The sequence below is a fragment of the Arvicola amphibius genome, chromosome 14, assembly GCF_903992535.2.
Source record: "Arvicola amphibius chromosome 14, mArvAmp1.2, whole genome shotgun sequence".
Classification (NCBI taxonomy): domain Eukaryota; kingdom Metazoa; phylum Chordata; class Mammalia; order Rodentia; family Cricetidae; genus Arvicola; species Arvicola amphibius.
This window is the reverse complement of record NC_052060.1, coordinates 35751712-35764696: the sequence shown is the minus strand read 5'-3', so window position 1 is coordinate 35764696 and position 12985 is coordinate 35751712. Positions and strand designations below refer to the sequence as shown.

At 43.6% G+C, this 12985-nt stretch overlaps 1 protein-coding gene across 7 annotated transcripts in view; it reads left to right on the top strand.

Annotated features, from left to right (window-relative positions):
- The window catches only part of Alpk1 (alpha kinase 1), a 91337-nt gene that overhangs the window by 42272 nt on the left and 36080 nt on the right, over positions 1-12985 (top strand). The gene's annotated exons all lie outside the window — the stretch shown is intronic.

The following is a 12985-nucleotide window of genomic DNA, read 5'->3' as shown; positions in this document are numbered from 1 at the left end:
AGATATTTGCATTAATATACATAACAGTAGCAAAATCACAGTCATGAAGTAGCAATGAAATAATTCTATAGTTGGGATCATTACAACATGAGGAACTGTATTAAAGATCCACAGCATTAAAAAGGATAGGAACCACAGAACTAAACTGGTAGCACCATCCCCCATAAGAAAGAACATCAAGAACAGTGTAGGGGTTATTAAAAAGAAAGAGGGCATGAGTTGGGGGAATCTAGGAGGAGTGATGGAGAGGAATGGGGAGATGAACATGATCAAAATGTAATGAATGCATTTGTTTTCAAAGAACTAACAAAAACATTATGTTTTTTAATAACAGCATAAGAAGCCAGGTAAGGCCCAAGATCCAGGCTTGAGTTCTAGGGGAGTTAAGAGGAGTATCATTTTCCTTTGTGGCAGCATTACCTTTTTTAAAAAAAATATTTATTTATTTTTATTATAAGTGCATGCATGTTTACTTGAATGTGTATGTACGTTTGTGTACCACATTCATTCAGGCTAGAAGAGGGTATCAGATCCCCTGGAACTGGAGTTAAAGATCACTGTGAGATACCACAGGGGTGTTGAAAACAGCACCTAGGTCCTATGTAAGAGCAGTATATGCTCTTCACCACTGAGTCGTCTCTCCAGCCTCATAGTAACATTGTTTTTTTACTTTGAATTTCTCAGGAGATCTATGAACACACACGAGCATCTTCAGGAATTCCCAGACAGGGCAAAATAGGTTAAGCAGACTGGAGATTCTTGGCAGAGGAAAGTAAATCCTGTAAAGAGTGAGATTTTAGTTTGTTGGTTTTATTTGGGTTTTGTCTTTGAGACAAGGTCTCAGTATGTAGCCCAGGTTGGCCTTGAACACTAGATCTTCCCTCCACATTTTCAGTATGTGCTAGCAAACCTATCTTAAGTGGGGAATTTTAATAACTATGGTTGGTACCTGTGTAAAAGTAGAATGAAAGTGTAACTATAATTTACGTATTGTGGAATTTGCATACACATCAGATCTTTCTTATCAAAATAGCCCTATAGTGACTATTACCATTCCCATCCTCTTACACAAGGGGCCAGAGAGCAGCCTCTTCCTCTGTTTCCCTCTTCCGTTTTCCAGAGAGTCTAAGGGAAGAACACGAAAGACAAAGCAGATGCTCAGATTGCTAGCGGAGATGCCAGTGACTATGAGCTGTCCACAGAACTCTTGGCAGCCATGGAAGCACTTGGTATTTGTGCTCTGCAATATGGCAGCCACTAGCCACATGAGGCTTCTGACTCCCGAAATGGCCAGTGTGGCTGAAGAACTCTATTTATAGTTTTGTTGACTTTTTACATCTTTCTCTATGGATAGGATGTCAACAGACATTATCTTTGCCTGTTGAGTTGATGTGTCCCTATTATATGAACACCCAAGAGCATCTCAGCGAAGTACCAGAAATAGCAAAGGCTGTCATTGTCAGTCTACTGGCTAATACAACCCTACAAGGCATATGACAGTATTGCAACTGTGCTGCTAATTCCTACAGCTGTGGTTCTTACAGTGAGACCCTACACACACACACACACACACACACACACACACACACACACACACACACACACACCATGTGACAGTGTTAGTAGCATGTATCATGTAGGAACTTGGGGATTCCAACTCTTCACCCCCAATCAATAATCTTTACTGGATCAGAAGCAGGATGCAGCTCTCTCCCTGCATCCAAAGCTGGTAGTGGCATCACCGACATAGTGGTGAAAACGGAAGCAGCTGGAATTCAAGTTGTAGTCTCTGGGTTTGGATCTGCAACGTGCATTAGGAAGGAAGCTGTCCTCTATAATCTACCGTCCTCTATAATTCATGTAACTCTATAAATTATATGGATTCCCAACTGTGGAAACAGAGGCACGGAGAATAGGACTTTGTTCCCCTCACAAGGTCACCAAGTGGCAGTCCTAAGAATCCACCCACTGGTCTTTCTTGAGTCCTTGAGTATTTAATCCGGGAGTTTCTCTGAGCACTGTTTTTCTTTTGCTTACCCAGCAAGCTATAAATTAGGCGGCCACACCTCCTCAGACTTTTAGGATGCTTTTCCATTGTGCCAGACCCCAAGCGCACAATCGCTAAAGCTCTCTGCGTATACATAGAGAGAACTATAGCTCTCCATGGGCCAGGCTCTCTGGGACACTTACTGCTTGCTTTTGAGATGTAGCTTGTTAAGAGTGGATCCAGTAAATCCTGTAACTTATTTGGTCAAGTATGCTATCTGTTTCAATGTCACAGTCCGAGGAGCCGAATGCTCATATTTTCAAAACCGATGAACTGTCAGATTCCCACTGATAGGAAAAGTAGTTAAACACCTAAATCTGTCTTTTTCAGTCATTAATTCTTCTTACATTTCCTATGCAGTCTTAACATGACTTCTTCTTATAAAAAATCTTCCCCAGCTCTCCAATCCTCTCCCCTTTGGTGTGTGGCCACCGACAGAAATTTATGACAGGGGCCAGCCTCCTTTACAGTCCACACAAAGCTTGCTGGCTTGAGAGATTTTGTCAGCGCTCTCCCAGAAAAAACACCTGCAAGCCGCTCTCTGAGAAACCTGGAGAGATGGGAGATTAATGTGGCTGTAATAGCCCGGGCAGGGGTTTGGGTATTATGCCTCTCCCCAGGTAGATTGGGTCTTTTCTGAGATGATACCAATTATTTATAGCTGAAACATCTGTTGATAACTGCAGCTGTCCTTGCAAAACAAAGCATATCATGGGGTCACAGGCCACAGGGACCTAAAACCCTACCTCATGCTAGCTTTGGTCTATTCACCGTCACCCCAAGTCCATGGGTTACCGTCATCTTTAATGTCTCATCATGCCATGGCAAACACTTTGTAAACCCCGCACCGCCCTGCCCTGGAGGCTTTGAAGCATTATTTCATCTTCATCGGTAATTTATATTCCAGCGCCATTGTGCTGTGGGAAAGAGAGGGGAAAACCTTTTTTTGTTTTCCATTTAATTGTAGATCGCCTGACACTTTGACCTGTATTATTAGTATCAGTCAGAAAAAGGATTTTCTCCCCTCTTATTTAAAAATGAAATTTCAAGGCGAAAGCAAGCGCTCCTTCAGCTCCTTTCACTCCAAACAATGTTTACACTCCAAGAGGGGGGGAAGATGAAAAGCAAGAGCAATGCTTTTTCAAGTGCCGGAGAAGAGCGCTGCAGTTTTTGAAAGGGAACAGTACAGCCCTTACAGATATCTTTCAGTGAGACCTTTGATGGGGTTTTTCAAAACGCAGTGAAGGCATTCGGCGCTGGCTTCTGTGGAGCCCCGCTCTGGGTTGCAGCGGCTGGCACTGACTAGAAGAGCCGGTCCTTGCTCCTGGAAGCGTGGAAGGAAGCGTTCAAGTTGCTAGGTGGATGCTCTTGGAGGACTGTTTCCAGGAACTTTCATTTTTCTGAAAGTGACAGCCACTGTTTCATCAAACAGAAACTTGGAAATCAAGTTTCTGAAAGAGGAGAAAAGGGGAGGGCTGGATTTTCCGTATCTACGGCAGTTGGGAGCAGAATTGGTCCTTAGACCCTGAATTTGAGGTGGGGTCCAGTTGGTGGTATCGGACTAAGTAATCCACACTTGTCTCAGAGAGGGGAGATCCTGCCCTTAGTCTCCCCTGCCTTTAGTGTGGCTCTCCATGAGGAGAAATAGGCAATGTGTTGTACTTTGACACAAAACCACAGTCTGAAAAGATAGTCGGGTCAGGGTGGATTCTTTATTTTCCTGATTTTTTGTTTGTTTGTTTGTTTTGTTTTGTTTTTGACTCCCATATAGGTAATCTGTAGCTATTATGCTACAGAAAAATAATTGAAAGATTTATGCTCCATAGGAGTGATTTGAAAAAACTTCCCCCCCACAAAAGTCTCAATGTTTCCTAATGTTATTTATTTAAAGAAAGAAAGGTGGTGGGCAGTGGTGGCACACACCTTTAATCCCAACACTTGGGAGGCAAAGGCAGACGGATCTCGGTGAGTTTGAGGCCAGCCTGGTCTGCAAAGTGAGTTCCAGGACAGCCAGGATGGTTAGACAGAGAAACCCTGCCTTTAAAAAAACCAAAAAAAAAAAAAAAAAAAAGGATGTGTCCAAGATTTCAACAATTGTTAAATATTTTGGTTAGGTCCGACAGGTGGGGGTTACATCTCAGAAGTGGAAAGCTAGGTGTGGGGTTCATACGGGCTGGACACTATAGCTCAGTAGTAGAACACTTACCTAGGATGCAGAAGATGCTGGATCTAACCCTCAAAACCTCAAAAATGTACTGCAAAAATGTACTGAAGTATAGACAAGACCTGTTATCTGGGTTCTCTAGAGTAACAGAACTTATATAACAGTTACGTTTCTCTCTATATATTTATATTCATTTATTATTAGAATGAGTTACAGGTTGTGGCCCAGCTTATATAACAGAGATTGCCTATGAACTTAAGGTCCAAGAATCATGTTCAGTCCATGAGATTAGATGTCTCAGCCAGTCTTTAGCATATCCTGGGATCTGAAGGAGCTAAGTTCTAATGCCATTAAAGGAATGGACTTGCTAGTGAAGCAAGAGCAAGCAGGCAAAGAGCCAGAGCGCCCTTTTCCCATGTCCTTATATAGGCTTCTGGCAGGAAGCATGGCCCAGATTAGAGGTAGGTTTTCCCCACCTCAGAAGATCTAGATTAAAGGTATATCTTTCTGTATCAAAGATTCAGATTAAAGCTGTGTCTTCTTCCCTTGAAGCACATCTTCCCACTTCAGATTAAGCAAAAGTCTCTCACAGACATGTGCCTCTATTTGGGGCCTTTAGTTAATTCCGGATGCAGTCAAGCTGACAGCCAAGCATAGCCATCCCAATAGCAGGTGCGAGCCAGTTATATGGGGTGGTGAGCACTGCGGATAGGTTTTCAGCCTCAGACATGAAGGGGTTGGCAGGATTTCCTGAGTGAAGGACACCGAGACAGAGCTCTGTGCTCTTCCTCAGCTTCTTCTCGTCGACATCTTACAGACAACTCAGACCTCCTCTGCTCACCCCCAGACACAGTCCTCTTCTAGACCCCATGGATGGCACCTCCAGCCATTCACCAACACACTGGAAGCTTCCACCGTTCCTGTCATTGTCCTCTCTCTTGCCTGCCAACAGCTTTTGCTTATAAATATCTCTTTAGTTCACTTCCACCCCTTTCTTCGTCTCTCTAAGTCTGCTTTCTGTGGTTGTAATACAACGGAATCCCTGGGGCTAGATAATTCATAAGGATGTTTGGCTCACAGTTCTGGAGACTGGGACATCCAAGAACATAGACCCTCGAGAAGGCCTTCATGCTGTTCACCCTGTGGCAGAAGTGAAAGGGGAAGAGAGGCTGAGGGTGAGAAAGGACCACACTGGCTTTCCTGGTAAATCCGCTCTCACAGCTAACTCATTCCTGCAGCGATAACCAACTCCTCATGATCTAATCACTTCCCATCAGGCCCTATATCCCAGCCCTGTCCCACTAAGGTTGCCCCCCTCACAACAAAATGAAAGGGAAAGATTCAAACTCTAAGACTACCCCAACAGAGCTGCAGTGCCATCTTCACGGGGCCCCTGCCACTGCTTTCTGAGTTCTCCCTCGGGTCTCCCGGCTCCACATCTTTTCTTATGAAGGGAACAATATGCAGGCTACTGTCCTGGTCATCCCACCTGAGTATCCCAAGGGAATCCTCAGCTGCAGAGAGAGGCCTGAGGCCCCATTACATGCAGGTCTTGCCTCCGCTGCAGCTGCCTGCAGATGGTCTTTCAATCCTCATTCCTAGCACTTATTCCAAGCACATGGCTGCTCCTGCAACTCTCTCTCCTTTAGATAAGTTTCTGTGCTTGCCTTGTGTGTCAGCTAGTGTTTCTATTCTTCAGGGAAGCTGTCTCTCACTCGCATGGCTGGATTAACACCCCCCTCCGGTCACATGCTCTCCTAATGTGCCGCTATGTGTTTACACGGGTTGGAGAAACCTCTCTTATTGTTATCCCTCTCTCCTGCTGACAATCAGCTCCATGACAACAGGGGCCCTGCCTGCCATGCCTTTCTTTTCCTGACATTTATATCTCTTACATTTTCATAATAAACACCCTTGATTCTCTTCTCCCGTCCTGTGGATACTGTGGGTCAAACTTAAGTCCTCAGGCATAGTAGTAGGTACACTGAGCCATCTCCTTAGCCCTTGAATATAAATGCTTGAATGAATGCATGCATGCATGAATGAATGAAATGTATGTTGCCCATAAAACATGGCATTTGAAATGTGTGCATGGTAGCATACAAATGAGGCTATCCTGTGTGTAGTCCTACACAATTGGCTAAGAAGTGGTCACACGCGTGATGGTCACATCTCTCCAGAAATGGAAAGAGTTTGGGTCAATGCTTTACAGACTTCATGATAAGAATTAAATAACCCAATAAGGTAGTCTTACTTACTGTGTGTATTATAAATTGAAATGGGGGAGTTTCTGTTTGTGCTTAGGAGTTGGGCAAGGTGGGGCACACGTGAAATCACTTGGGAATTAGGAGGCCTGAGGGTTTGAGGCCAGGCTGGGCTACCAGGTTTTTCAATGCTAGACTAAGGGCTTTAGGTATACCCTGTCTCAACAAACCCCTAAGAACTAGGAATACAACTTAGTGGTGTAGCATTTGCCTAGTATGTGCAAGACAGTGGGTTCAATCCCAGAACTAACAAAATAGCTGGGGAAGAAGCGAATGGAGAGGCACAGGGTACCATACAAAGCAGGTTTGTGAGCCATTGTGCTGGTTCAGCAATTAGGAGTTTTCAGGGCTTTTGTTGGTGATAGGTTTTTGTCTTTTTGTTATTCCTGAAATAGGATCTTTCTGTGTAACCTTAGCTGGTCTTGAACCTATAAATAGAAATTTTCTTTCCTTTAATGAAGAAAATAGGACCACTATTTCTGCCTGCATCCCGGACACATAGGGCAAAGCCCAGGATCTAGGTGTGTAACCCAGGCTGTAACCAATATGAAATATAGGCATAAATAAAGGCAATAAAACATAAAATTGTGGGTTGCTGAAACGCGGTGGGCTGTGTGTATGATCACAAGTCAAATGAAGACCCAAATAAAGACCTAGAGGTTTGCTTTGAGGATTTTCACACCCTTTCACCCCTCAGCTACCATACCCTGCTAATTTCCCCCACACTGTCTCTTGTTTGGGTTTTCTCTCCTCCCGTCCCACTGATACTACAATGGCCTAGGCTACATCATCTCTTTCCTAGGTTACATTCAGCATTTCTTACAACTTCTGCCCACATTTCCTGGATCAGTGTAAACAGAAAGGTTATGCCAGAGAAGAAACAAAAGCTTTCGAAGCTTAGGGCTCACTACACTAAAAACATGCCCCTTCTTCTTACTCCATGCCTATCCGGGATCAGTAGAGGCCATGCCTTATGCTTCTCTCCCTAGGGATCTGTCCCCATATCTCCATCATCCTAGAATATCACTGGCTGCCACTGAAGGGGAGGCAGAAATGAGGAATCCCACGCTGCATCTTATATATGCCTATACTGATCTGATCATTAGCCAAGAGGTAGTGCATGAATGTCTATTTCTTCGAAAGAAGCATAATCCTACTGTGTGTGTAGAAGGAACTCTTGTAGGGCTCGCCTGCTGGCCCAGAGAGTAAAGCCAATTTCTGCTGAGTCCAAGGATCTGCGTTCTGTTTCTGGGACGGACATGGTGGTGGGAGGAAAGAGAACATATTCCCAAAAGTTGTCCTCTGACTTCTACACATACACTGTGTGTGCACACATGCATGTGTGTACATGTGTGTGTGTGCACATACTCATAACAAGCAATAAAGGATAGGAATTTTTTTAAAAAAAAAAAAAAAGCCAGATCTGAAGATGGGATGGCAGACAGAACATCTGGGTCTGCCAGCTTTCCTTCCAGCCGCAGCATCTTGCTCATAATTTTCAACACGAATTTGGAAAGTGAGCAGAAATCTTGCTAATCTTTTTAAGGCATCCCCCTCCCCACAATGCAGATCTCACAACAGTATCTAATACTAATCCTGAATGAGGACGATCTTCTAAAGACATGTGAACGGACATTTCATTTGCATGGTAGAGCTATTGGTTACTTATATTTCTTTGCTCGCCCCCAGCAGGCATCTCTTACTGTCGCAAAAGATGGAAAGAGAAGAAAGAAGAAAGGGAATGGGGGCTTATTAATTAGGTGTCTTTTTTGCTTGTTTTAGAAAATTTACATATTTATTTATTTTTTTAAAACAATCTTTTCTCATTTTATGTGACAATCGCTGTTCCCACTCCCTCCCCTCCTCCTGCTCTCCCCCCACCTTCCCCCTACCCCACCTCCCATCCACTCCTCAGAGAGGGTAAGGCTTCCTCTGGGGAGTCAACACAGGCTGGCACATCACTTTGAGTCAGGACCAAGCCCCCCCCTCCCCGCCACTATATCTAGGCTGAGAAAGGTATCCCTTCATAGAGAATGGGATCTAAACATGCACTAGGAGTAAATCCTGGTCCCACTGTCAGTGGCCCTATAGACTGCCCAAGCCATACAACTGTCACCCACATTCAGGGAACCTAGTTTGGTCCTATTCAGGTTCCCACACTGTCAGGCTGGAGTCAGGGAGCTTCCATTAGCTCAGGTCAGCTGTTCCTGTGGGTTTCCCCATCATGGTCTTGTCTCCTTTGCTCATATTATCACTCCTCCCTCTCTTCAACTGGACTCTGAATGCTTGGCCCAGTGCTTACCTGTGGATCTCTGCATCTGCTTCCATCAGTTGCTGGATGAAGGTTCTATGATGATAATTAGGCAGTCATCAGTCTGATTACAGGGGAAGGGCAGTTAAGGCACCCTCTCCATTATTGCTTAGGGTCTTAGCTGGGGTCATCCTTGTGGATTCCTGTGAATTTCCCTAGTGCCACGTTTCGCACTAACCTCAGAATTGCCCCTTTCCTTGCTCTCCCTCTCTGTCCTTCCCCCATCTCAACCATCCTGTTTCCTCTTGTTCTCCTCCCCCTTCCTTCCCCCTCCCCTCCCCCTATACTCCCCCTACACTCCCAATTTTCCCAGGAGATCTTGTCTATTTCCTCTTCCCAGGGGGATCTATACATGTCTCTCTTAGGATTCTCCTTGTTACCCCTTCTTCTCTGGGGTCATGGAATAGAGGCTGGCTATCCTTTGCTTTATGTCTAATATCCACTTAGTAGTACATACTGTGTTTGTCTTTCTGGGTCTGTGTTAACTCACGCAGGATATTTTTTTTTCTAGTTTCATCCATTTACCTGCAAATTTCAAGATGTCGTTGTTGTTTTTTTACCACTGAGTAGTACTCCATTGTATAAATGTACCACATTTTTTTTTACCTATTCTTCGATTGAGGGGCATCTAGGTTGTCTCCATGTTCTGGCTATTATGAATAATGCTGCCATGCACATAACTGAGCAAATGTCCTTGTGGTATGATTGTGCATCCTTTGGGTATATGCCCAAGAGTGGTATTGCTGGGTCTTGAGGTAGATCGATTCCCAATTTCCTGAGAAACCGCCATAGTGATTTCCAAGTTTGACTGTACATGTTTGCACTCCCACCAGCAACAATGGGGGAGTGTTCCCTTTAACCAGGTATCTTTAAAGCTGGATAGGCTCAAATGTACACAAACACACACTCCCCACTTAATTACCAGTTAAATGAAACACTGAGCTGTGAATTGTCCTAGCAATGAACACACCAAGCTCCTAAATGACTCAGGCAATTCATCTTTCACCAAAAAACTGGGAATTCCTAGTACAGCATTTTAATGCCGCACTTTCTTTTCTCTTCATAGTAGGTGGCTTGCTACAGATTAAGTATCATTCTTTGCATGTGTACCTTCAGAGATCATTTGCACGTCCACATGTACTCACACGTATTCCTGTGTGTATGATAGGAGTAAAGTCTTCAGTAGGAGCTGAGGACTTTATCCATCATTTCCTTCAGGAAGGGAGCCGGCAGCTCTCTATTTCATATCCATTGTTGGATAGCTAAGGAAGGTGAAACCTGGGAAGATAAGTGCTCATTGTCACAAAGCTAAAAAGACAGGACAGCAGCCACAGATTTCCTACCCGAGTCTCTGTCTCTCTGTCTCTGCCTCTGTCTATGTGTCTCTCTCTCTCCCTCTCTCTATCTTTTTTTTTTTGTTTTTTTGAAACAGGGTTTTCTTATGTAGCAGCCCTGGCTGTCCTGGATCTAGCTCTGTAGACCAGGCTGGCCTTGAACTCACAGAGATCTGCATGTCTCTGCCTCCTAAGTGCTGGGACTAAAGGCCTGTGCCACCACCACTGTTGTGTTTTTTAGATGTACTCCAGCTCTCTCTACTGCCAGTGACAGGGTCTTCTGTCCTTCTCTTATTCAAACAGACTTCATTTTAAAGGAAATGTAGAAAAGTTAACCAACAGCATTTCAAACTATAATTTCTGGCCCAGTGAGGTTGTTCAGCCTATAAAGAAAGACTCTTGCATCCAAGCCTGATGACCCGAGTTTTCTGTCCCATGCTCTCACAAGTTACCCCCTGGCCTCCACATATGTACAGTAGTATGTGCTTGCCAAGGTGTTCTCTTTCTACACATATGCCAGGGGCGTGTGCTTACCAAGACCCTACACATACATACACACTGAGAAGAACAAATTAAACTTAAAAATTTTTAAGCTTTAATTTCATCTGCTAAATATTCTTGTTCTTACTTTGAAAAAAAGTCAGAGAAGAACCAAATGTTATTTAATAAGTGAAAATTAGCTACCAAGGGAATTAGGCTGAGAAAGAGAAGTAACAAACTGAAAGCCTGTGCATTTTCAGAACTCAGGGAAAGAGTATGATGAAATCCACTAAGGATTTAAACCCTGCTCAAAAACTGCCAAAAGCAGGGAGCTTTTCATAAAGTACTCTTAAGTTTCAATGGAAGGTAAATTAAAACGGTGTGGCTTGTCCTTAGTATTCTACCAGTGAAACTCTGGTTGCCACAGAATCAGGCATGCAAGTTATCCCTTTGATGAGGGCTAACCCTACAGTGTGAGTTTCATGTCCTCATAATGAGGGCAGAAACTGAGCCAAGTCCTGGAGGGATTGAGGCAGCTCAGACATGTGGGCAGAACAACACAGCTGAAGTGTTAGCAGAAAATGAGCAAGGTCCAATGTCGGACAAAGAGTTGACCTTCACAAATACATCATCCTAGGGGTGCATTCATCCACCCTTGTAGACAAGCCAAGCCATGACACCTCTCCAAGTTAATATGGCGACTAAATGGGGAACTTAAGCAATAATATCGTCTCCGTATAATTGGCAGATTTATGTTAGGTCGACGCAAATGAAGTTACCACCCTTGCTTATCAACAGATATCAAACACTAGATTTCATATGCTCAAGCTGACAGATTCTTTACAACCTATCTTCCTGCTGGCAGCCCTGCAGAGTGGAACTTTAGGCCCACTTTGCAGATGAGGTGAGGCAATTGGCTTCACAAGTTAGAGATGCGCCAAGCAAAATGTCGAACGCAATTAGGATGGAAGCCCACCCTGTCTGTCCCCTGTGCCCTGTCCGGTGTCCCCAGTCATCATGTCCTCTTACCTGCCTACTCACAAAGTGAGCTTGCCTCACACAGAGAGAGAACAGCAGGTGCCCTTTAAGTTAATGAGTTCATAAAAACTTGCATAACTGTTTTTTTTAAAGGAACTTTATACAGCACAACAGAGATTTTTATTTTCTCGTTGGAGGGTTCATGATGAATCAATTCTTATAAGAATCTGTTCTTATTTATTTCTCATCCTATCAGTAAAATTTTATTTCTCTCTCCCTACCATCCCCTACCCCGTGTGTGTGTTTAGGTTTGGCCTTTTTAAACTGAAATCTCACTTTATTGCCTACAAACAATGAAATTCTAGGATTGCACTGCTGTGTCTGGCTTCCATCAGTAGAAATTTTGAACACTCACTAGGACAAATATATATTTATAATGTACACATTTTGAGAGAAAATTGCCCTATGTCACATACGGTGGCCTTAAACTGAGTGATTGGTTTACTTGTTTAATTGCATGCATGCCTTGTTCATTTTGTCGTACACATTCTGGCAAACAAGAAAGATAAAGCTGAGACAAGAATTAAGCTGATTTAAAGACAATTTTTATGGTTGCATTACTGGCATGAGGAACTGTCAACACTGTGATTGGATATGTTTAGTTACAAAAATCTTGATTAGTATTCTGCTTGGAAAAGGGCAGCTAATATAATTTGGTTTTTGTGTGTATTTGATTTTAATTGCTGTCATCATAAAAATTATATTCAAAGACAGGTAGGGCCAATTAGGAATGGTCAGCCTAACCCATGCCATAGCTATGAGAAACCAATCTCCAGCACCATAGAAATTGGAAAAACAACTACAAATGAAGAGTTCTAAGGGGAAGGCTCAAGGCTCAAGCAATTCTGTTGTGCTATTTATCAGCGGCTGTGTTTGTACATGTTTGGGGTGACAATGGCTAAGCCAGTCTGGATAATTTATGACAGTAGAGTTGACTTGAGACCTTGACTACTAAAGCTTGAGCCCAGCGCTGCCTGTTGTTAGCATGGAGGACACTGTGGCTTCCATGTCCCTATATCTGTAAGAGCAGCAGCAACAGAATCACTCTGCAGATTACTTAAAAGATTAAAAGAGTGGATAACAAGGAATGCTTAAACCCACAGCCTGTACTCAAGGGATGGATTCAGCACTGGCTGATTGACAAGAGGACATGGCTTGGAGTCAAATAGAATTTATTCATTTTTCAGAGTATGGGTGTTTTGCCAGCATGCGTAACTGGCTACTACGTGCATGCAATGCCTGCAGGGGACAGAAGGTGGTGTCAGATTCCCTGGAACCAGAGTTACGTACGGTTTTTAGCCACAATATAGGAGCTGAGAATCAAATCAGGGTCCTCTAGAAGAGCAG